This window comes from Equus quagga, chromosome 11 (assembly GCF_021613505.1).
Source record: "Equus quagga isolate Etosha38 chromosome 11, UCLA_HA_Equagga_1.0, whole genome shotgun sequence".
Classification (NCBI taxonomy): domain Eukaryota; kingdom Metazoa; phylum Chordata; class Mammalia; order Perissodactyla; family Equidae; genus Equus; species Equus quagga.
The window spans coordinates 64,566,699-64,588,562 of record NC_060277.1 but is presented as its reverse complement, the minus strand read 5'-3'; the positions used below and the strand labels follow the sequence as shown (position 1 = coordinate 64,588,562).

General features: G+C 41.1%; 1 long non-coding RNA gene across 7 annotated transcripts in view; it reads left to right on the top strand.

Moving 5' to 3' along the window:
- The first annotated feature begins 2,196 nt into the window (after nucleotides 1–2,196).
- The window catches only part of LOC124247731 (uncharacterized), a 54,247-nt gene continuing 34,579 nt past the window's right edge, over nucleotides 2,197–21,864 (top strand). For 4 of the 7 annotated variants that reach the window (XR_006890808.1, XR_006890809.1, XR_006890806.1 and 1 more), the window contains exons 1-7: nucleotides 2,197–4,457; nucleotides 10,193–10,330; nucleotides 13,958–15,897; nucleotides 16,581–16,611; nucleotides 18,059–18,142; nucleotides 18,240–18,395; nucleotides 21,174–21,283. This is a non-coding gene — a long non-coding RNA (uncharacterized LOC124247731). The remainder of the gene's footprint in view (nucleotides 4,458–10,192; nucleotides 10,331–13,957; nucleotides 15,898–16,580; nucleotides 16,612–18,058; nucleotides 18,143–18,239; nucleotides 18,396–21,173; nucleotides 21,284–21,864) is intronic. The other 3 variants (XR_006890810.1, XR_006890804.1, XR_006890807.1) reach the window with 3 other exon arrangements.

The window sequence follows — 21,864 nt, the reverse complement described above, 5'->3', positions numbered from 1 at the left end:
TGAGAAACTCTGCCATTTTGGTGACTTGCTCAGCTTTCCTGAGTGTCTCCCATGTGTACATGTGATAAAGCTTTGTTTGATTTTCTCCTGTTATTCTGTCTCATGTCCATTTAATTCGTAGCCCAGCCAGAAGGACCCAGAGGGTAGAGGATTTGTCTTCCTCCCCTACAATATGTATATATATACACACATACACATATATATGAGAGGATATACATATATATATACACACACTATGTATCTGTCTCTTGATATATATTTATATATATATATATACACACACACATAATGTATATAGAGATATATCTAGATAGATTTTTTTACAACATATACAAAGCTTCAGGGACTCCATATTCTGAAGGATCTTGAATGACAAGATGACACATTTAAGTTTAAAAAGAATTGGGGACTTTGAAAAATTTTGAGTAAAACTGTGACGTGGAGAAAGTCCTTTAGGAAGTATACTCAGGACCGACAAGGAGATGGATGTAACAGTTCAGATGCTAAATGATGAAGAACTAGGGCTAGGTAGTGGTAGATGGAGTGGAGAAAAAGGAATGGTTTCTAGAATATTCTAGAAGTTGATTTGGAAGTAAACAATGAAAGAGAAGGAGGGATCAGGAAGGGATCTGAGATTTCAGTGAAGGGTTTCGACAAGTTTCCTTGAATTTGCTCCCATTATGATTGACCCTGGAATTTCAGTAAAACTTAAAATCGTTCTTGGAAATTGGGACTAAGAATCTTTGGGCATTTACCGCAGAAATACCCACTCTAAGCAAATAGCTCTAATCAAGTTAGCCCAGTATAACTTTGGTGATCTTTTCTGTTTTCCAGAAAGTGGAGAGAGCACATGGACTCCAGCAGAACCAGGGTGAGGTGCAGGGGACTGGAGTGGGCAGCAAGGGGCGTGAAGCTTATTTTTCTGTTTTGAAATAAAAATAGTATACTTATGAAAAATAATAAACTACAGAAAAGCATTAAGATGGAAAAAATAACTCAATTGTTTATTTGTTGGCATAAAGACCAGTTTCTAATGAGATTTTTTCCTTATTATTTGTCTTTTCTTCCAAAGTTTCTGGCTGTTTAGCCACAAAGTTATTACTTTAAAATTTCTTTATTATAAATCAGACTTTTTTTGATGAATTAATAAATGTTTATCGCCTGCTGCCTGCAAGGTACAGAGATATCTGCAGTAGACACGTCATGAAAAGAACATTATTCTACCATGATTATGATTTTCCATTGTGTTTTTGCTTTATATAATTTTAAAACTAAATATTATCAGATGCCTAATTTCTATCTTATTTGTATTTTGTCACTATAAATATCCAATTTTACTTGAATTTTATTTTATTTACTGTTAATTTTGCTTCATCTGTGTTCTTTTTGTTAGCATTTGCCAACTATATCTTTCAATATTCCATTTTTAAAGAGTGTGTCTTTTGTAAATACCACACAGCCGAATCTTTTCTTAAACCCAAATCAGAAAATCTCTGTCTTTAATCAGGAAATTTAACCCCATCTCATTTATTATGATGTTGATATGTTTAGACTAATTATTGCTTTTTTGTTGTCTTCCTGCATTTTTTATTGACGTGATCAAGTTTTATTTATTTTTCACTAATAGTTTTGAAGTTGACATCTTATTTATATTCTAGCGTTTACTTTAAAATTTTAAACTCATGTTTTTAATATTTTTTATAGGTAGATTTAACCAGTACACAACATAAATCTTAACACACTTCACTTCCTCCTTCCTTAAGGTTATTTTGGTTATTCTTGGACCTTTCTAATTCTATAAACATTTTTGAATTAATTAATCAATTTGCACACACATGCACACACTCGTGCTAGGATGTTGATTGGGATTTAATTTAATCTATAGATTAGTTTGGGCAGAGTTGACATTATTAAAATGTTGAGTCTTCCAATTCCTAACCATGGTATATCCTAATTATTTGGGTCTTTAAAAATTTCTCTCAATAAAATTTGTAGTTTCCAGTATAGCACTCTTCCTAATTTTTATTTATTTATTTATTTTAGTTTTTTTTTTTTGGTCAGGAAGATTGTCCCTGAGCTAACATCTGTGCCAGTCTTCCTCTATTTTTTATGTGGGATGTTGCCACAGCATGGCTTGATGAGTGGTGTGTAGGTCTACACACGGGATCTGGACCTGTGAACACTGGGCTGCCAAAATGGAGCATGTGAACCTAACCACTATGCCACTGGGCTGGCCCCTTTCTTATTTTTATTGTGTTTATTCCTACGTATTTGATGTTTGATGGAACATCTAGAAGGACTCCTTTTTCAGAGTTCATGTTTTCCAATATTGCATCTGCCCTTTTATGTCTATTCTCTTTTTCTGAAATTCCAATTAGATATATGTTGGAACTCATTCCATGCCTCTTAACCTCTCTTTCATATTTTCCATCATCTTTGCCTCTCTGGGTTATATTATGGATAATTTCTTATGATCTATCGTCCAGTCTGCTAGTTATCTTTAGCTATGTAAAATTTTCTGTTTGCACCTGTTATGAGTTTTTTTTTAGTTATTTTATTTTATTACTAGAAGTTTTGTTTTTCAATTCTGATAGTCCTTATACTTTATCATTCAATAAAGATATCATTAGGCTTATCTTTTACTTTTTAAAACATGCTAAACACGGTTGCTTCCTAATTTGTGTTTCTACTGTGCATTGTCTATTGTTTCTCTCTTATCATGACTTCTTGTCTTTGTTTTGTTATGTGGTTAATTATTTTTGACTATGAACTTGTCATTTTCCTTAGACTATATGTTTTTTTGTAGAAACTCTTTGAGGCCTGGATGAAGGTGAGTTTCTCCAAAGAGGATTTGCTTTTTTGGGAACCTAGGAATATTAGCATCCCAAAACTTCTTCAAACTAATTCACAGCTGAAGGTTTCTGGATAACCTGAATGATATGAATTTGTGTTACAAATTCAAAGGAGGACATACTTATGGTTATCATTTGTCAGGTGTGGAAGCTGCCCGGAATCAAGTCAACTTTCCTTGCACTTCTCAGAAGTTGAAAGGAGGTTGATAGACTTACTCTGTTTTGCCTTGACACTGATGGCATACAAATTTGGGGTATTTTATCTTCCAGCATTATGAATGAATTAGTTAGATTTTGCTATGGTAACAAATACCCCCCAAACCTTATAGCTTATAACAGTAAGCATTTATTTTTTGCTCATGGATCTGCAGGTCAGCTACAGCAGGGCTTGGCTGGACATAATCAAAGCAGATCACTTGGCCAGGCCCCAAATCAGTGGTGCAGAGTTGTTTGCCCCACTTCATTTACTAGACGGGCTTCCAAAGTTACTTGGCAAAGGGTATAGATGTATAATCCTATTACAAGGAGGAAGTTAAGAGTTGTGAATAGCAATCTAGTCTACCACAATATGACTGCCTGTTTGTGAGATTCCTGGGCTTTGTTTTCAGTCTCCCGTGCCCCACAAAGCTATGAAAACTGAAGATCTGGTTTGTTAGGATCAGCAGATGTTCTCAGGCAAAAGCAGTCTCAATGCTTTAGTTACCTCTTGAGTTTGTCTTGTTGCTTAGACCTACTGCTACCAACTCATCCACCTCAAAAGAAAAAGTTGGGTTTCTTTCGCTGTTAAAAGTTCTAGCCAAAGTCCCAAATTTGGCATTGATTGGCCTCAGACAGTTCCTATGACCGTCTTTGAATACTGTGGCCAGGAGTAATATGCTGATCGGTTAGGTCTGGGTGACAGGTCCACTGCGGACTCAGGGGTAGGATCGGTCCCATGCAGGTGATGTGACTGAGGGTAGGAAAAATGTGGTTCCCAAAGGAAAATTAGGAGGAAATGGATGCTGGGCAAGCAAAGATAACAGATGTCTACGTTCTGTGCTTATTCCTAAAATCAAGGATTTCAACATGTGGAGAATGAAGAAGAGGACATTCCGGATGGCATGACGGCATGAAGCTGTACAATGGTGGGATTGTTTGGGGAAATAGTGGTGTCTTTTGACAAAGTGCAGAGTATGTGATGGGCACTGGAGTAGAATAAAAGCTGGTGTCTTTTGGCCAGACAGCTGGTGGCCACATGCTCCCCTAAGACACATGGATCTTATTTGGCAGCTATTGGGTCCCTAATTCAAATATTTCCTATAAATTTTTATCCCTCCAGAATTATCAGGCAGAAGGGAAAGACAAATGATGAGGACAGGAAATGCAAGGAAAGGAAACGAAGCAAAAAGCTGACTAATGTGGGTCAGGATAAAAATAATGTAACCAAAGGAGTGGACAACAAGCAGAAGCAGAAACGGGGGGCTGTCAGAGGGCAGAGGAGGAAAACACTCTGGTTCCAGAGGGTGAGGCCCAGGAGTGGATGCCTGCTGGATGCTTCTGACCCTCATCGAAGGAGACAGTGCCTGCCAGAAGGCACCAGTATGGAGACAGAGACTGTCAACCACAGTGAGTCTGCCATTTTTCTGCACTCCTCTCCCTTTATCTGATTTATTTCTAGACTCATTTTTTCTCTAGTCTCCCTGTTTCCCTTACAGATTTAGACAGAATTATTCATTCCAAGGCTTTCATCCTGTTTTTTTTTCCAGCCCAATCACTTCCTTTTCATCCACTCAACAGATTTATCTCAGCAAGTCATTTTTTAGTTTGTGGGTCTTGAGTTGCTCATTTGTACAATAGTATTGCGTTGTCTCTTACATTCCTTTCCAATTCTAATATTCTCTATATCCTAGAAAGCTCCATCCATCTCTCCCATCCCCTACAACCATCTTCCATGACCTCAACCATCCCCTTTCTGGTCACCTCCTTTGTCTTGTGAAAGCCTACATATTTTTATACCTTTAGGTGTATATCTATGTCTGGTACATGCAGCTGCATACAGTTAGAATACATTGGGAGGTTTTCCTAACTTATTTTAACTTTGGACTGTATGCTCCTCATCCATATGGGCTAACTTCTCACAATGCCATGAAAAGCATGCTTATTTGATTTTTAAGGGTAGATAATGTGTTATTTGAGCAGGGGGAACCTAGATTAGAAATCAGAGCAGCTAGGTGAGACATTTTCTAGTTCCGTGACTTTTAACGTCTTTAGGTGGGATTAATATTTGATTTGTCTGCCTCACAGGGATGCTGTGAGAATCGAATAAGACAGTATCGACATACCGTTTCAAATGGGAAGTTCTGTATAAACATGGGGCATGGTAATGAGCTTAATAGATTCATAATGAGCACCATGTGCAAGTGTCAAGCGCAGCTGGGGAGCAAGGTGCAGTCAGAGTGCACAGAATTGTTCTAAGAGATAGATAGAACATCTAAAATCTGACCACTTCTCTCCACCCTTATGACCCTCGCTCTGGTCAGCACGCCACCAACTCTGTCCCGGACAACCGTAATAGCCTCCTACCTTGGGTGTGTGTCTCTCTCCACTCTCGCCCTCTTATACCACTTCACAAAGCATCCAGAGTGAGCTTTTAAACGTCCAAATTGGCTCACGCTTTCCTTCCACTAGACCTTCCACTGGGAGGGCAACACGTGGACACCCCTGTCTTGCACCACGTCTCCCCTCTTTAAGCTCTGGCCTCACTGGCCTGTGCTGCCTTGCCTGGAACTCTCCTTCCCTTCACAGCGCTGGCTTTTTCTTGTCATTCAGGGAGGTCTCAGATATCACCTCCTCCAAGAAGTCCTCCCTGGGCACCTTTTCTGCAGCAGCATCCCCAGTGTTTCTTCTCCTAATAGAACTCTTTGCTACCTGAACTTATCTTCCTCATTTCTTCACCCATTTCTCGTGAGTAACTTCTATGATGGAGAGGCCTCTGAGTCTCCAGTGCACAGTAGGAGCTCTGAAAATAGCACTGAGTAGATGCTCAGAAGATACTTGTTGAATGAATGAACGAGCTAACCCAGCCAAACAAGTTTCTCATTTGGCTATAGTGGCTCTTGGTTTTACAATATCACATTTTGAAATTATTCAAAAGAGCACCAGGTTGGTCTTAAATTCTGAGATTTCATCCCACATTGAAACAGCAACAATGCTATTTCTTAAATATTTCTTTCTTTTTTTGCTGAGGAAGATTCATCCTGAGCTAACATCTGTTGCCAGTCTTCCTCTTTTTTTTTTTTTTTTTTTTTTTGCTTTGTGAGCCACTGCCACAGCATGGCCACTGACAGCTGAGTGGTGAGGTCTGTGGCCAGGAACTGAACCCGGGCTGCTGAAGCTGAGTGTGCAGAACTTAACCACTAGACCACCAGGGCTGGCCCGTAAATGTTTCTTAAATGTCACAGTTCTATCTTTTTGGCTGAAGCATGCTACGGCAGCAAGAAGAAATGAGTACTTAGCAAATATTTAGTGTGTGGCCACTCTGAGAAGCCCAAAGCTCTGGAGCATCTTCATGATTTATATTCAGATGAGGCAAATGTAAATATATCACTAAAAAAGGAAGGATCTCAAGTGAAGGGTGAGCTTACCTATTCATTTTTCTCCAAAATGGTTATTGTTGAGTCAGAGGCAAGAGACTTCATGAACCCTGGGTCAAAAGATTCCTAATAGGCTTATATCTCCTCCCCCTCCTCCACCAAGAAATCGTGCTGCTTCTCATGCTATTCTAAATATTCCCTAAATTCAAAACACACTTGCAGCATCTGAGAAGGATTCCATTCCTTTAGTAGTTGTCCAGTGGAACTGCGTCTCATGTGGGGATTATGTTTGAAAGTCAGAGTCAAAATTGCCCTTGGAGTTACTCTATGTCACACACGATGAGCAGGTACCCAATTTTGTGTGACCATAGCATCCTGCAAATGCTTTTATTAGTTCCTCCCTTCTGTAGTCAGGGCTTCTCAACAGTCCTAAGTTAATTCCATTTCTCCTTTAAGGATGTTTTCATAGCCATCAGTACTTAAATATTTGGCCACCTAAACAATGCCTTCTAGTTCTTTCTCAATGTTGGAAAATCCTTAAAATAACCCACTCAGTGTGTCTACAGGCTTTATCAGCAGGCATCGGCTGCTTCATCCTTTTATTATTATTTGCCAATCTACCATAATTGATTTCTCATAAATTATATGTACATAAATTAAATTCATGGGTGATGCAGCTCCACTGGAAGAAAGGTAAAAATGACTTGTTAGTGTAATTCAAGATTCCTGAGGCTTTACTAGGCTGGGGGACAAATGCAACATCAACGAAAATCATCCAAATTCTAACGGCTCTCACGTTACTGCAGATTTTTATCTCATGGACTTTTCAAATATTTCCAGGAGTTTGTGGGGAGGGGCCTCCTAGGTGGTCATGAGCGGTCTGTTCCTGTGGGTGACTGCCACCGCCACACACGTCCTCCGGCGTGGCAGCTCCTCGCCCCCTAGCTGACTACTTCGCCTGCGTCCCTCCCATCCGTTCTCCAGAGCTGGCCTCTCCGCTATGGGAGTACCAGTAATCGTCGGAATAGTAACCTTGCTTCTATATTGACTTCTGGTTAGCCAAAACTTTCACATTTGATTATGTCAGGTGGCAATGAATGCTATGAAGGATAATTAAGCAGCATGGGGGGGAGTATAAAAATAAAGGTAAGGACAATCTTGTTAGACCATCAAAGGGGCCAATTGTTAACATGGGAAAAGTACAATAAATACAATAAATGATTTCTCCTGTATTTCCAGACTTTCTGGACACTCTGTAACACTCTGTAGTGTATTAACAATTGGACTCATGACTTTAAACTTAGGCGTACTTTACTTGGAAAGGTGTGTGGAGATTGAAGAAAAATGTATTGCTTATTTTGTCTTAAAAAAGCAGCATACCATTTAAAAATAAGTTTACCTTACATTTCCCAATGTTTTGAACATGCTTATGAGTGCTCATGTGCAAGGAACGCCTTCCCCAGGGGGCATCTACTCTCACACTCCTCCAGGCTCATAGTCCCTCTTTCAGAGAGGACAGAGGGAGGAGTTAGTGTCTGTCTTTCTTTTTTTATCATCATCTTCCAGTGGAGAGGTGGTACAGGTCTGACTCAGGGGCCAGGAATGGCCTCACCATTACTTGGAGGTAAGAGGGTCCCCTGACGAAGGTAGTGTTAGTGGCTCCACCACTAAGGGGCGCTAAGGGGCCCCTGGGCAAAGTCTCATGTTTCTTCCCGAAGCAGATGGATCTGTTTCCTCTCCCAACACATCTGCTTTGTGGCATCGCCCCCTGTTCCAGGTCCTGCCCTCCCAATGCCACACCCTGAAGGAGTTCTTTGCCACCAGCTCAGGGAGGGTGTGCTTTGGCTGAGGGAGAGAGGAGGGAAGACAGGTTTGCCACAATCTGGACAGGTCTTGCCCTTGGGATCCTGAGAGAAAAGGAGTCCCCAGAACTGACAGGAGCCATGTCCCCAGGACACTGTCCTGTTTCCTTAGAAAACAAGTTCTTTCAGGTCTTTTCTTTTCCTTGTTTAGACTGAAGGTACTTCCTGGACCCAAAGGGAAGGTAAGTGGAAGCACTCTGAACCAGCAACCATTTCGGCATCCAGGACTCATGAGACAACAAATAGGTGCTTTCACTCAAAGATACGGGATGGGGGATGAGAGAGGAACTGGGTTTCATCTCCCTTTCTCTCTCACCTGTCTAATCTATTTATCACCTGTCTATCTGTCATCGAATCTATGATCCATCCATCCATCGTCCATCCATTGGGGAGCGGGTGGGTGGGGGGAAGATGGAGATAGCAGAGTGTTTTGTTTAAACACAAATGCTGTAGAAAATTCTTTCGGGTAAGAGTAACTCAATCTTGGAGTTACTGTTAGCTTTAAGATGTGAGAGTGTAGTGTTGTGTTATAATTTTTAAGTTCTTGAGCTTTCAGGTCAGTTCTAAAGAAGCTTTTCATTTCCTCACTAGGTTTTTGCCTTACGTGAAATACTTACAACAAGACCATGGTGGGGGCTCCCATAACAGCCCCACCGTCCTTCGAGTCAGAACTCCGCAGGCGCCCACATTGAAACACGCACTCATTTACTTCATCAAAGATAAATGACGTAAATGTACATTTCCTAAAAAACCCCTGCCGAGTCCAGGGTTTGCACTCACTGAAGAACTTACTTAAAGCTTTTCTTAATGGATTGACTAAGCCTTTCTCAGGATGTAAGAACTGTTTTGAACTAGTTACTTAAGCAAGTTTCATGTGACGTGAGAATTATTTATCTGTCATCTACCCATTCACCCATCTCCTTTGTTTATAATGATCTCCGCATATGAGTCTTAAAAAATACAGTAAGTTGGATATATCACCCGTCTATAACAGAGCAAGTTATTTTCCTTGACTGTTCATGTCCTCATTCCCTGGACCTGCCTCCACCACACATGAATACAGTCTGAAAGTGGAAAATGCAATAATTAACCAGTTCCTTATTTTACATGGAACCCAGGAATTGGTTGTTTCCATATGTGGTGTCCCATGAAGTATATTTGGTCAATCTTCAAGGCTTCATCCCAAACACCACCACCTCTGTGTTGCCCACCCCAGACCCTGACACAGACTCAGGCCGTCATCCCGCTGTGGGGGAGCTGTCCTCCCATTACAGCAGATGTCGCATGGCATGGTTTGGCTTTACCTGTCTGTGCTCTTAGGAGGTGTGATCTTCTTCAAACCAAGTGGCAATAATGACGGATGTTGGTGAAGGGAAGGGAGAATACACAGAGGCATAGCCCTGTGAAGATGGGGAAACTGAGGCCTAGATGACGAAAGGACTTGAGTCAGGGAAGAAGAATGACGTGCTCTCCTCTAGTCCCCTCTGGCAATAACTGAATCACCCCAACTTCAGGGTTTTGGACATCTAGTTCAGAAGCCTCTACATACATATGTGTGAAAATCTTTCCAGAAGTATAGGGTTATTTATTAACATAAGATACAAACACATTGTACTAAAATAATCTCTGAGTTGTATTTGTAGTACAAAACAGTTGTCCAACCAAAGGTGTGACACAAAACTCCAGTCACGGAAAGCTGGGCTCAAAAGGATCAGTTTTAGAGCTGAGCTTGAGCTCCTTCTACATGGCTGTTTGGGAGACTCTGGTCTCTGATTTTCCAAGGGCGATCAGAGACAGGGATGCCAGGAAGGGACACTGTGAGTGAGCATGCAGCGTATGTCCTCTTCCTCAACTTGGTCAGACTCGGAAGTGGGGAGTGTTAGCATTGTGTCTTTTCTCATTCCAGAATCAGAAGGCTGAGCCCATTAATGGTTCCTCACCAGACCTTCTTTGGTCCACTCGCTGCCTTCACTCTTCGCTCATCCTTGGAGGGTACCAGAGGCCATATTGGGTCTTACTTTTTGCGATGCCCCATAGGAGAAAGGTAAAGAGGCTTAGCAGAGGGAAGGGGTATATAAGATTTTCTCATTCAGTACAGAGAATATTGGAAGAAAGTGCTAATTAAGTACTGCAGTAATCCTTATTGCTTCCATGTTCTACTTCTTGTAATTTTTCTTTTTTATAATCTCTTCTAATCCTTAGTCAATAGCCTCCTTATCAGTCAACGAACTCAAATTTCAGACCTGCTTTGGTTTGCATATGAGTTACTCCTTAGAGGAGCTTTAGATATGTGCTAGGAAGACTACTTGGGCAAATAAGGGCTAAATAATGTTTTAATATGACTTTTCTCTAACTCATCTTCAAAAACATGCTGAGATGGACTGGATAGCAAATAACAATGTAGATGTCAAAATAACTTTCTAAAAGTTGAACTAATAAAAGAACTAGAAGAAAATATTGTGACTAGTATCTGGGGAAGTCTAATAGAATAAGCAAAGAAAGAACTATAATAGGAGAGGACAAATATTTGATTGTATACAAATTTTAAAATTTCTCCACATCAGAAGCAATCTAAGAAACATATTTAGGAAATATCTGTATATCTATCTCTAAAGAAATATATAGCTACAGATTTAGATGCATCTATAGAGCTAGAGACAGGTAGATATAGCTAATAAATACTTCATATATGAAGCACAGTTTTATAAATAATAGGCAGATAGTAAAAAAGGTAAGTGCATGAACAAAAAATTCATAAAATAAAGAGAATTGACCAGTAAACACACAGATATTTAAAGCAAGTGATATATTTCAGACCGGAAGAAATGAAAAGCAATTAAATTACCTTGGGTAAAGTTAGGAAAGGGCACAGGATGACCAGAATTTTCATATGTTTACTGGCGGGAGTGAAAATTGATGAAACTTTCTATTGAATTGTTTTCTTTGAAAAAGAGCTTCAGGGGCTGGCCCCGTGGCCGAGTGGTTAAGTTCGTGCGCTCCGCTGCAGGCGGCCCAGTGTTTCGTTGGTTCGAATCCTGGGCGCGGACATGGCACTGCTCATCAGACCACGCTGAGGCAGCGTCCCACATGCCACAACTAGAAGGACCCACAACGAAGAATATACAACTACGTACTGGGGGGCTTTGGGGAGAAAAAGGAAAAAAATAAAATCTTTAAAAAAAAAAAAAAGAGTTTCAAAATGTTAATGGCCCAGCACTTACACTTCTAGGAATTTATCTAGATCAGACACAGGCTAATTACTGGGAAAATGTTTATGATATACTTTCAGGTGAATAAGGAGGTTTACAAAATTGTAAACTATTTTGTAAACAAAATGTGATTTCGTTTACTATTTTGTAACTATTTCGTAAACAAAATATGATTTCTGTTATTATTTAAATGTAAATACTTTAAAAAGACCAGATTGGAAAGATTTACTCAAAAATGTTAACAATGGTTAGAGCTGGGTAAGTAAGAAGGGGGAGATTTTAAGTTTTTTCTTCATGCTTTCCAACTTTTCTATATTTTTCTATATTGAGCCATCTATTACTTACATAATAAAAAAGTTCATATTTTTAAAATAAGTTGTTGCTGCAAATAGCAGAGACACTAACATTTAGCAAACCAACCCTACTCCATCCCTGGGATGGTGCAACAATTCTGATTTCAATTGTAGTTCTTTTTCCTTCAGTCTAGACCAGGGCCGTCTATTAGAAGTTTCTGCAAAGACAGAAATGTTATATATCTGTGCTATTCAGTGTGAAATCTACTAGCCACATGTGGTGATGGAGCACTTGAGATGTGGCTGGTGTGACTTTGAAATTTTATTTAACTTTAATTTTAAAAGCTACATGTGGCTGGTGGTCTATACCCTGGTTATGGTGTATGTGTGTCCCAACAGTGTCCCAAGGATAAGCCTTTGTCAATGGCATTCCTGTCCACTCTCTCTCGGGGTCTCATCCACTTTACTTTCAATAGGGGATTCCTGTAGCCACAGCTCAGGTCGAGATTCCTCTCCTGAGCACTGCAACCTCATTTCCAACTTCCTGCCGGACATTTTCACTTGGCTGTCCTGTCATCCTCTCAGATGCAACTTGTTAACTCACAGGTCTTCATCTTCCCCTTGGAAAAATACCTCCTGCTCTGTAGATGGTAAATTCAATCTCTTAGTCCCCCAGGTTATAAACCTTGGAGCCGTCTTTCGCACCGAGTTTCCAACCTCAAAGATTTTCCTTTCAGTATCTCACATATATGTCACTCCCTTCATTTCCACTTTCAAGGCTTTAACTCCTTATGCACAGAAAACTCAGCTCTGAATCAATTTCTGCATCTTTATGTGCACTTCCAGGAGCTCCACCCTGAATCCACAATATATGCTTCCTAACAGGTCGTTCGTTCACTTTCATTCCACAACCACTGTAGAACACTTAGTGTGTTGAGGACGCTGTGCTAGGTGCTGTGAGGGGCACAGGGCATGGATAGGATATACTTCCTGTGCACAACACACTTGCAGTCTAGTCTGTGATTTGCAACTTGACCAAAATAAAGATGTCCAGTACCATAGCACGGACCTGCAGAAGGGCTGTGGAAGTTCTAAGAAGGAAGGAATTACAATATTGACGAAAATCAATGAAAACACAGGTTTAAAGTTTGATAAAATGGGATGCCATAGGAGGGAAGTGGTAGGACTGTTGAAAAGGTTTCAAGGAAAGACAAGAAAAGCAGAGGTGGAGCCAATCAACTGAGAAGTAGGTCCAAGGTCCCCATGATGCTGAAGAGCAGGTTCAGAGGAGGGAGGCAGAGGGGGAGTGGTGGAGAGTGAGTAACCACAGCGGAGTTCACCATCTGAACATTTACTTTCTGGGAAATCAACTCTGCATCCTGAGGGAAGGAGACAAAACCAACACATAAAAAACAAACTAAAATATGTTTTTCCTACAGCATGGCTTCTGAACACAAGCCAAGTATCTCATATGTTTCCCAGCTGAAAAACAACCATTTAGTCCAATGTCAGGAAAAGCTGGCTGTTTCGGCTACGTTGGACTTTACTGAAAGAAGGCATAGTCTAAAGATGATCAACATTCTTTTTTTATGGGTGACTTGCAGGATTTTTCAAGGGAAAATTTAACAATTTTCAATGTTTGGAATTTGAACTGGCTTTAGATGTAACTTCCATCTAAGATGTGATTCCCTGATTACCTAGTGATCAAGGGGAGAGAAATTCAGAGCTTGAGATCTTAGAGTCATCTTCAGTAGAGAATAAGGTGAAGTTGTTAATATATCCCAAAATAACAGTAGAGATTTCATATTTAGAGTGCCTACTATGTACCGATCAGGATGTTAGTTGCTAAGATTTCAGAGATGAATGAACCTGTGGATAAAGAGTTTTACAGGCGATAAACAGAGGAAGCACTTCTGACTGGAGGGTGGGGATGTATGGGGACAGCATAAACCATCGCAGGAAACTGGGAATGTTTTAGGGTGACGCTTGCCTAGTTGGAGCAGTTGGTTTGTGCAGGATGTTAATTAAATACAAATCTAAAGAGAGGTCTGTGGGTGCCAGGATGGGTAGTAAGGAGATATTGAATACTTTAGACCAAGGAAACAACACAATAGAAGCTTTATTTGAAGAATATTCTTGTCTTATAACGATTATGCTTTTCTATTTTAGAAAACCAAGACCTATGAATCACATCCAAAACTAAGTGAAAGATTTGAACCAGTTAGGGAGTATTGCTACTGCAAGCATTTGCTGAAAGGACAGGGAATCTGAAAACTCGAAAGCTCTGGGTGAAGAGTTGGACTGGAGCGAGGAGTGTGGTCGCCGGCACAATGAAGTATTTTGAGTTTGATGTTTTCTGACCCGCTGAAGCTAAACTATAGCCCATTTCATTTTCAAACAGCCTCCCGGGAGCCCTGGGATGACCTCAGTCAGGATGTTCTCAAACATAATCTAGCCTGCGCAGTAACCTGACAAGAATTGGTTTATTTAAGGAACGCGGTGGGTCCTTTAGCCTCTAAAGGAACCCATAGGTCATTTGTAAAGGAACCAGCATGACCTGTTGGAACTTCTCTTGGCACTGATGCTCAGCCGTTTCAGGTTAGAACTTTGTTGCTTTGAGCTGGAAGCTCCACTGAAACTTGTGTAATGGAGACCACATAAAATGTAGTTTCCATTAAGATATTAGGATGAGCAGACAAGGACTTTAAAACAGCTCTAATTAATTCAAGAAAGTAGAGGGAAGTGTGGAGAATTTCACCAGAGAACTGGGATCTTTTAAAAAATAGTCAAATGGGGATTCTAAAAATGAAACAAAAATGCAGTATGAGAAATTAAGAACTCAGTAGATGGATTTAACAGCAGAATGGATGCAGCAGAAGACAAGATGAGTAAATGCAACTAGGGGTCAATTGAAAATATTCCTAGAGCAAAATAAACAAACAGCCAAATATCACTTAATGGAATACCTTGCAGCAAGACCAAAAATACAAACTACTGATATACGCAATAAACGGAATGACTCAAGAAGAATTGCGTAAACAAATGAAGCAAAACACACAAAAAATGTATACTCTGTGATTCTATTTCTATGAAATTCAAGAACAGGTATAACTTATCTATGAGTGACAGACGTCAAAATGGCGGCTACTTCTGAGGGGTGGTATTGGACAGGTGTGAGGCAACATTCTGGGGCGATCGAAATGTTCTGTATCTTGGTCACCTGATCTGCGTGGTGATTACACTGGTGTTCCATTTGTAAAATTTCATTGAGCTGTACACTTAAGGTTTGTGTACTTTACTGTGTATAAGAAATAGCTCAATTTAAAAAATACCAGAGAAGATATTTCTTCCCCATGTGTTTCCTCTTGTTTACTCTTTCTCATCTTTTCACGCTGGAAGGAAGGCCCCTTGGTGTCCTCAGCTATTTTTACGGATGCTGGAAAGTCTGTCAAGGAGGAAGGGGCCTGAAGGCCTTCAGGAAGCTGAAGACTGCATACCATGAGTCACTGCGCTTGGAGGTGAGGAAAGTCAAGTCTCCTTTGTTGAGTATGGACCCTGGGGTCCGGAGGAAGCCAGTCGAGACCTTGGCTTCCTGGTGAGTAAACACAGCTTTTTAGAAATACTAAAATGGCAGAAGGCGGAGCTTCAGGGACCCTGGAAAACTTTGACAAAAAGCAGTCTAAACATTCTTAAGTCATTAAAAAAAATATAGAGAATGCATACAATGTCAGCGTCTTTTGGGTCCTGCTATATACAGTGGAGGAGTTGGAAAGGAATAATTGTGGCCTAAGTGGAAAATAACTCTGATATTCTCAGGAAAGGAGTCAGGAAGGGTTTAGCACTTAACCGAAGAGCAGCGGTATGAATTTAGGCTGAGAAGGAGGAGACCCCGGGGACTTCAGCACAGGCCACCTCTGCTCACTCCGTCCAGCCAAGTTCGGCTGTCCAGTCCTCTGAGGCTTCGTCTGCCCCTTCAGCGTTTTCCTCCAAGGACAGATCAAACCACCGGAACAGTCCATGCACAGTTGGGACGAGCCACATGGTTTTGCCTTATTGGCTCTCAGTTTGGACTTCTGGGAACACGTCGAGTCTCTGAGTGGGGAGTCCAGGTAAGCAGGAGGGACTTGGTAGAAGTGGTGAGTGAAGAACTGACTTGGAAGGAAGGAAGGGTGAGATTTTATGGCTGAGCTGAAAGGAAGTTATAGAGCCCCTAGGGAGCCAAGGCCCTTTGAGTGACGGGAGACTAGTCCAAATTTTCAGCCAGATCAAATTTTTGAATAGCTTTTTTGTTTTTTTTTTAAAGCATTTGAAGCCTTCTCATGTGCACAAGAACGCTTAGCTGGCCTGGCATTTTCAAAGGGTTTACATTGTGGACAGAGCAAAGGTGGAAGATATTTATGCATACCCCTGGTTATTTATTGTGTAAAGCTTTGAAATGCATGAGTGTCTAAATGAGCACATCCTTATTGAATACACATGGATGAGGTGGACCTGGGCTCCCTTCTGTTGGATGGATCCCTAGGAACGACAATAGTGCTCTCGCTCCCTGACAGCTAGGCAGTGCCAACTTAGAACATGGAAACAGAATGGGTCTGAGGCTCTTCCCCTCCTCCAAGGCCCCTGTCTCATTGCCCACAGAATCAGGATAATCCGGGACTAAGTTCTTCTCACCAAGAAACCTCAGGTTTAAGTAATTCTTTAGATTGTGAGAAGGTATCTTCTCATTCTGAATTACTCATGACTGATCAAAAGAAAGAAATGTTCTAACAGAGTCCACTTTCTTGTTTTCTAGTGAGGAGGCATGTGGAACAGAAGATAAAAAAGTGAGTCAACATATTTTCTTTGTTTAAACATTGAATACTCAGTTCAATTAGGATGGAATTAGATTACAATGGGAGTCTGGGTGGGCCTTTATTTGGGTAGGGTTGCAAGGTTGGGCCTGAAATAGAGATAGATTGACTCATCTCCATTCATCCATCCATCCATCCATCCATCCACCCATCCCTCTACCCAATTAACATTTATTGACTATATACTATGTGTCAGACACTGTTCTAGGCTTTTAGGGTGCTCTGCTGATGAGGGCAGACAAAGTCTTTGCTCTCACGAAGCTATATTGTAGTCAGGGAGACGCACAAAAAAAGCCGAGTAAATGTTTCCTTATAGTGATACATGCTATGAAGAAAATAAAATGGGGTGATATCCCAAACAACCGGGAGATGGTTGACAACTACTGTGGGTTCCAGTTCAAATCCCTTTGACTATAGACATTCCTTACTCCTAGTTAAACTTTTTTCTTCTAAATTCTTCCACAGTGAGTATTTGGGTCCTCTTTCTGAGATTTTTTTGTCTGGTTGGGTAAATTGCCGTTGTGGGACAGGATTTATTGTGCTTATTCAATAACCCATATGTTTGTTTGCAAAATCTGCCTGGAAAAGGACACAGGAAGAAACCCATCAAGATAGAGAGAGGCTTGTGGAATTCTGGAACAGGAGACAAGAGATGGAGTTTACTTTATAGCTCTTTAAGTCTGTAGGGATCATACGTAAATCAGTGATGACGTATTAAGCTCCTCTCAACCTCAGTAGGAGGGAGCCAGTCCCTCTGACTCACTGGCATGTCATTGCTCCACATAGATGGCTCATTGATGGAAGGAGAGGTGTGTGCTCACACACAACATGGTGAGGTTTGGACCCAGGACCCTAGTGGGTGCCAGGAGGGCAAGGTGAGAAGACTGTGAGCCACAAACACAAAGTTTGCCCCATCCTTGCCCTCTACTTCTCTGCTCTGGTCATCTCCCCTCTTCCGTCATCTTCCTTTCACCCTTCAAACCATTGCCATCAGCCATCCACACCCAAGGTTGTGAAACTGCTCTTGCTAAATCATCAATGACTTCCTCAGTGGCTTATCCGATGGCTTCCTATAAACAACAAACATAATGCTTTCCTTTCCATCCCAATCCCATTCCACCTCTCCACATCACTTAGCACTGTGGGTCATTATTACCTTCTGGAAAGTTCTTTTTCTTTGGACTTTTGTGACACCACTCTTTCTTAGTTCCTTTCAAATTCTGGGGGAAAACCAGATTGGCAATAGAGGAGGAAGAGCTGGGAAAAGCTTCAAGGAGCAGGCAGCTGTCCAGGTGGGTTTTAGGGATGAGGGGATGAGTTCACCTTGCAGGAAAGAAGGTATGGCCATGCCTTCATCCCAGCCCCGAGTGTATTCTCTAAAAGATGTGGATAACTGAGATCTCATGTTCTCTTTTTCTAGAAAAGAGGTTCTAGGGACAGCTCATGTCAGGAGGGTGAGTGAGATGGCTTTGAGCCCTTTAAAGCCAGTTCTACTGACCTTCAGGTACAATTGTTGTTCTCAACCTGGGGTGGTGGTGGCATCTTGGTCCCCTGGGGAGATTTGGCAATTTCTAGAGACGTTTTTGTTTGTCGACTTGGAGATGGGGGATGGTGCTACTGGCATCGAGCGAGTAGAGGCCAAGGATGCTGCTGATCATCCTACGATGCATGGGGACAGCCCCCACAGCAAAGAATGATCCGATCCCAACTGCCAATAGTGTCAAGACTGAGAAGCCCTGGTGTATACTCTTCTTAAGGTATTTGTTAATCTATCAGATTTTTTTTAAGACTGCAGGTAGAAATAGTATTTTCATTTCTAAAAGCCCTATTTCAAAGTGGGTGAATAGTGCACCTTTTCAAGGTTTGTGAACAACTTAAAAAAAAAAAGAGCTTATTCTCAATAGGCAAAAAATCACCTACAAACAGCACCATAAATTTGCTTCTGATCCTTCATGCATAGGTTTTTATCTAGTTGTGATCCACATATTATTTTCTGCTGTAAACCCAAGGAATTGATGAAATCTAAGGGTTAGTGTGTGTGTGTGCGTGTGCTTGCACACACATTTGTCTTGCTTGCTGGGGGGCAGCAAATGTGTCTTTAAAAGCAAATGCACATCTTTTGTGGCTCAGTTTTACTCCATTTCGGATCAAGTTCAATGTCCCAGGGCAGTAGAAGAGTGATTGCAGCTCTGATACAAGGCCCCAACCAGGAACTCGTTTAAATTGAAGCACACTCATGAAAATAATTCTTGATGCTCTTATTTCATTAAAAAGTCCCTTCCCCTGCCCAAAAGCAGTGTATGTGCATTTTAGATAATTATAAAATATAGACAAGAAAAAATGTGAAAAAAAATTTCCACCACCCCAAAATTGCCATTAATGCCAAAATCCTGTCCTTCCCTTTATATATCCAAAGTGAGATCATCTCCTACATGTTTTGGGCCCTGCTTTTTTGTGGTTAATGATCTCTACCTTCATATGTCAATACCTTTCCATCTCCTCTAATATTCAGTCTCTATTCAGATTTCCCCATGGGGCCCCCGGTACAGAAAAGCTCTATAAACCAAGATCCAATCGCAGTGAATACTTTGTGTCTAGTAGTAAGGTCCTATAAGGTTCCTCTAATCGAGCCCAGCCCCTTTTTCTCACCACATGGACTTGCTGAAGACACTAGGCCAGTTAGACACAAAATGTCCCAAATTCGGGATGGTGCTTCTTGAAGGTGTCGCTTATCTTGTTCCTTTATCCCTTGTACTTCCCGTCCCTGGAAATTAGATCTAAACGTTTGACGTCTTCTGGTTAAGCATTTCTGGTTAGTATGCCTCATGGGTGATGCTGGGTATTCTGTATGGCATCTGTCATAAGATAAGTGATATTTGGTTGACCTGCCTAATGATGGGCTGACATTGACCACTCAGTTAGGGTGATGACTGTCTGATGGCTCCATGTACATGCCACGTCGTCCCCTGCTACTAGGAAGTAATCTGTGGATTGCTATTTTGGCAATATGAATTTCCAATCCCCATAAAGCATTTACCTAAAGTCTTTTTTGGATTTTCATCTATAAATAGCTTTACTGAAATATAATTGTCATACAATAAATTTCACATATTTAAAATGTATAGTTTGATATGTTTTGACATCCTTCTATCTCTATGAGACTATTACCACCATCATGATAGCAAATGTATTATCATCCCTAAAAGTTTTCTCATGTCCCTTTGTAAATTCTCCCTCCTCCCTCCCTACATTCTAGCTGCTCCACTCCATCCCCAAGCAATCACCCATCTGCTTTCTGTCACTAGGTCACTGTAGATCAGTTTTCTAGAATTTTATATAAATGGAATCACACAGTATGTACTTCTGGTCTGGCTTCTTTCATTCAGCATAATCTTTTGAGATTCATTCATGTTGAGTATGTTTCAATAGTTCATTCCTTTTTATTGCTGAGTAGTATTCCATTGTATAAATATACCACGATTTGTTTATCCATTCTGTTGCCAATGGACATTTTGGTGTTTCCACTTTTTGACTGTTACAAATAAAGCTGCTATGAATATTTGTGTACAAGTCTGTGTGTGGTCATATACTCTCCTTTCTCTTTGGTATATACATAGGGGTGGAATGACTGGGTCATATGCTAGGTGTACGTTTCACCTTTTTAAGAAACTGACCAACTATTTTCCAGAGTGGTTATAGCATTGCCACCAGCTGTGAATGAGAGTTCCAGTTGCTCCATATCCTCACCAGTCCTAGTATGATCAGTCTTCTTAATTTTTGCTGTTCTGACAGATGTGTGGTGGTACCTCACTTTGTTTTTAATTTAATTTCCCTAATGTCTAAAGATGTCAAACCTCTTTTCTTGTGCTTATTTAACATCTATATATCTTCTTTGGATGAAGGGTCTGTTTAATCTTTTATCTATTTTGAATTGGGTTGTTCGTATTATTGAGTTTTGAAGAACTCTTTATATATTTTGGATACAAGTTCTTCCTGAGATGTGTGATTTGCAAATATTTTCTGCCAGTTTGTGACTCATCTCTTCATTCTGTTAACAGTGAGACCACGGGCTAGAAGAGCCCTTAGCGTCAATCTATTCTCAGGCCCTTGTTTTGCAGATGGGAAAAAACGAGGACCAGAAAGGTCAAGCGACTGGCCCAGGGCTGCACAGTTAGTTGGTGGCTGAGCTTAGAGCAGGTCTGAGCACCCTGGTTCCGGGCCCAGGGCTCTTTGTCTTGCAGTAGGCTGCCTGCCTCTTTGAGCTTCATCCATAAAACGGCTAAGCTTCTGTTCACTCTAACACGGGTTGTCGAGAAGCAAAATGTTCAGTCAGACTAATTACTTATCATCGTGGAGACCCGAAGATGCATTACTAAATTCTGCCTACCTTCCCCAGACTCTTTCAAAATGTTTTCCGGATTAGATTCATGCTGGTGTTCTAAGTAAACAGGTAGATTCATGAAATCAGTTGTCTGCAGAACTGTAATATGCCTGCAGCAATTTACTCTAAATGATACGCTGTGATCATTCGTCAGACAGGCCAAAAGAAGAGAGGAAACAGAGCTCCTGTTCTGACCCACAGCCTGGCCAGATCCGGCTTGAGGACCCTTGAGGGAGCCAAGAGGGCAGCAGATATTTCTGACCAGTGAGTAGATTTGGGGCTGCAGACATTTGGGGGCGGGGACTCGTCAAACAGATGTGGGGACCTCAGATAGCACAGATCTAAAGGATTGTAAAGTTAGAAGGGACTTTGGAACGCACCTTGTCAACCCAACCCGTTTCACAGCTGTGAAAGGACGTGCTTATCTGCCTTGGCTGTAGTCACTCGGTGACAGATGCAGGGGGATTCAGTTGAGAGATGACCATTACAGGACTATATGGGAGACTAGGAGAATGGAACTGAGGCTCAACCACTATGGGACAGAGTGGGAAAAGGGAGAAAATACTAAAAGCTTTAAAAAGGGGGATTTATTATCTTGATCATAGTCCCAAGAACTAGTGGCATCAAGTACGGACATATAAATCCTACAGGGCTCAAACCACAGCCTCACCCAGGGGTGGCCCAGGATGTCACATAGGATGTCCCTCCGTTTGTAAGAAATTAGGGCTTGAAGACCTCGAAAAGCTCTTACCTGTGCTAAGATTCAATATTTGCACCCTCTTCTCCTTTCCTTCTTTCTCTTTTACTGAATGACTGCATGGAGAGTGCACAGACTATGTGTCACA